This window comes from Juglans microcarpa x Juglans regia, chromosome 5D (assembly GCF_004785595.1).
Source record: "Juglans microcarpa x Juglans regia isolate MS1-56 chromosome 5D, Jm3101_v1.0, whole genome shotgun sequence".
NCBI lineage: Eukaryota > Viridiplantae > Streptophyta > Magnoliopsida > Fagales > Juglandaceae > Juglans > Juglans microcarpa x Juglans regia.
Window position 1 is genome coordinate 16,226,080 of NC_054602.1, and position 3,873 is coordinate 16,229,952.

General features: G+C 38.7%; 1 pseudogene; it reads right to left on the reverse strand.

Moving 5' to 3' along the window:
* Nucleotides 1–368: 368 nt before the first annotated feature.
* LOC121265001 lies at nt 369–1,305 on the reverse strand (annotated as a pseudogene).
* Nucleotides 1,306–3,873: the final 2,568 nt, after the last annotated feature.

A 3,873-nucleotide genomic window follows, 5' to 3' on the forward strand; every position in this document is an offset into this window, starting at 1 on the left:
GGAACGGGAGAATTTTTGAAGTCCATGCCCATGCTTGAGCAGTCTACAATGGCTGCTCAGCGCTCAGCAGGTAACTGCATTTGCTGTTACCAATTGAATGCAAATTAAATGCATTCATACTGATATTTGCCTATAAATTGAGGCTCCCAGTGAGAGCCTCAGACACACCCAGGAAGAAGAGGAAAGAGAGAGAGTCAAGACAGCTCTAAGAGAAAATAAGAGAGTTGAGTTAAGTAGAGTGTGATCCTCTACTTCTATAACATACTCTTGTGTTCCACTATTTATTAGTGAAACTCTTTTTTACGGATGGAAGTAGTTTTCAAACCACGTTAAATTCTTAGTGTCACTGAATACGTCGGTATGCTCTTTTATTTTTGTTTTTATTCATTCCACTATATTGATTTCCCCAACAGAATTGGCACCAGTTAACACAACGTGAATGAATAGATCTTCATGAACTTTGTTTGCAACATGTTCCCACCGATAAACAAGCTTGGTTGCATTTTGTTCCAAGCTCCTATTAACTGTGAATACAGTCACAGTTGATGGAACATGAACTAGCTTGATTTTCAATGCAACAATGATTCCAAAACTGGATCCTCCACCTCCTCGAATTAATGGCCGAAAACAAATCATCCCCCAAGGGTTTTCTGTCAAGGATTCTACCCTTGACGTCAATCTTTGTGTGTCAATAATATTATCTGCAGCAAGGCCATATTTGCATAACAAGGTGCCATATCCTCCCCCACTGAAGTGTCCACCAACACACATAGTCGGGCAAAGTCCTGCCGGAAAGCCAAAATTTATACTTTTCTTGGCAATCCTATAATAAACTTCACCAATAATGGCGTCGGATTCAACCCAAGCTGTGCCATCTTCTACATCAACCCTGATTGATCGAAGATTTATCATATCGATTATGAGAAATGGAACATCATATACATAAGAAAGGCCCTCATAATCATGACCACCACTTCTAACTCTGATTTGCAGGCCATTCTTTTGGGAACAATTAATGGCTGCTTGAATATGGGAGACATGCGATGGCGTAACAATGACTAGAGGTTTCGGGGTGGCAGATGTTGAGAATCTTGGATTTTGTATGGAGAATTCCACTACAGATGAATATGAGGAATTGGCGAGGGTGTAAATGACTTGAGAAATTGAGGAGGTACTGGAGTTTCCAGCATGAAGGGTCAGGCATTGAAGGAAGTCTTCATTAGTGTAAGCCGAAGTTGCCCATAGAAATGAGAAAAAAGTAAAAACAAATGCAAGCGCTGATGTCCTAAGAAACTTCATTTTTGTCTGTGTTTCTGCACTAGAAATTGGATGCGAGCTTCATTATTTATTGTGTTATGAGGAGGATCCACTGCTTGTTTAAGACTTGGAAATTTAATGTACGTGAACGTTACGACGATATTATCTTTTGCATGTTGTATTTTCTAAGGTTAATTTGCAGACCATTCCAACATCCAGATTGGAGGGATGAATCGCCACAAGAAATTAAATAGGCCGGAACAGAGAAAATTCGAAGCTAGTGTACGTCTGCAAGTAGTAAAGTCCAAATTGCATGGCAACTTTGACAATATTGAACTTTGACAATGCAACTTGTCACTTTTCTTCACCAAATTTCTTTTGTGTAAATTTTGAATTCTTTCTAATTCATTCATACATACATACGTGTGTACGTGTATATATATATATATATATATATGCATACATATATACATGTTATGGATAGATCACACACAGACACGTGTGGATATAATATCAATAATAGTCATTATAAGAAAACTGCTTATTTATAGCTAGCTACTTATAGCTAGGGAAATATCTGCATATTAAGGGGGAAGGTATACCCCTCAATGGTTCAGAAGTTCTATATGGGGATGTACTCCATGTCTTAGGACGTATCCTCTTACATCGTGACTGTATGAGGTGTTTCGTTTGAGATTTCATCGGATGTCATCGCCGAGCTCCTCGGGATTCGTCGAGTAGTTGAGAAATCAACTACAGTTGACTCTCAAACTGGCGACACAGCCTTGGTTCACACATCTATATCTGCACACGGCACACTCGATGGAGATGCAGGCACTTTTGAGTCATTTACTGGCCTAGTTGAGCCAGTAGATGATGCCAGAGATACAGACTGGTCAGAGGCCGAGAGTACTAACACCGAGGCTCAGGATGATGGTCGAGATGAGGATTTCTACATCCTCACTGGGAGAGACTGCACGCAAATCGAGAGGAAGAACGCATTTAACCAAATACATCTGCTACATTTCTTTCGCATGTTGCGGCTAATTGTTGCTACAAACTTGGATCCTATGGCACGTAAGACCATATTTAGTTAGATTTTGGCATAGTTTTTCATACAAGTGGCGTGTGGAGATCCCATCGATTTGCCACTGCTCATCTTTGGGAGGATCCGTTACTAGATGAGCATCGTCTCCACAGACAACCTCCCATACGGTGTTATCATCAGCCGGCTATTACTTGCTCGAAGAGTGCTACTCCAGCCGAACGAATGAGTCACAAATTAGATGAGCCTCCTCGACATGAGCACACTTCGACATAGCATTGGACAGGCGAGGGGGTATCCTCGACGACAGCCACCCCTGTAGCGGATCTAGTTCCTCTAACGCAGCCTGGGCTCGGTGTGGGGAGTAGTAGTCAGTAGCCGACGAGTACATCTGTGGGAGATGCGCGGCCTGCTTGGGTTGATGTAGTGATCTCACAGCTGACTGCGCATATCGATCGACAGAGCGTGGCTGTAGAGGAGTCTGTCGCCAAGATAGCCCATCGAGTAGGTATCCTCAAAGAGAAGTTTAATAGCTTGACTGAGGGGACACGAAATATGAATTTTGTGAACAACGCGTTTGTCTGAGTGTTGTTTACGAAATTCTATCATATTTTGTATTTTGCTTTTAATATATATAAGAAACAATATTATTTAATATATCTATTATTTTTTAATTTCAATTCTCAATCTTCTTTAATGTTAGATTTTTCAACATTAATACTAAATCATTGTACTTCAAATATATATAAACATAAATATATATGTATATATAAATATATAATTATATTTTACAAATTGTGTATATATAAATATATATTACAATTTTTTAAACTTGTTCACAAATTATGCATTATAAAATCCACATAATTTTTAAATTAGAGTCATATTTAATTTAAATTTACAATTAACGTTCAAACGTTAATTACTAACATTCGAATGTTAGCGCCAAAACATTTCACGTTCGCACATAAATAGCCACAATGTTTGAACGTATATGTGACGTTCGAATGTAAATTTCCCCTTCGAACGTCAAAAAAATCTCATCGGTCTTTAGTAACGGTTTCTAGAAACCGTCACAGAAAATATTTTTTAGTGACGATTTGGAGATTGTCACAATTTTTCAACTGTCACTAAAAAGCAATTATGTTGTAGTGTGGATAGTGATATTCAGTAAATTTATTTCATTCCATTAACTTGGTATTTTGGAAGGTTGGCGTTTATTTTGTGGCTTTGTGGAGTCATAGATTAATTATATTGGAGTGGTTGATTTGAAACAACGAGTTTTAGGGTCATTGAAAATTTAGAGTTTATATATGCACTGTGAATTATGATTTTTAATTGACAAGAAGTAACGGAGTACAGGCATTACTGGAATGGTAGAAGTTGTGAGGGAACTAGAAGACAGGGATAAGGAAGCACAAGCACAAGGGTCCCTCGAAAGTTAAGGAAGCCCGAAAGAACCCTGAGCACTCTGCGGAACCATCATTAGTGGAGTGGTTAGAGTTCGAGTTTAGAGTTCGCTAAAAATTTCATTTACGAAGTATTAAACATTTTTTAGGACCTCCAGAAGA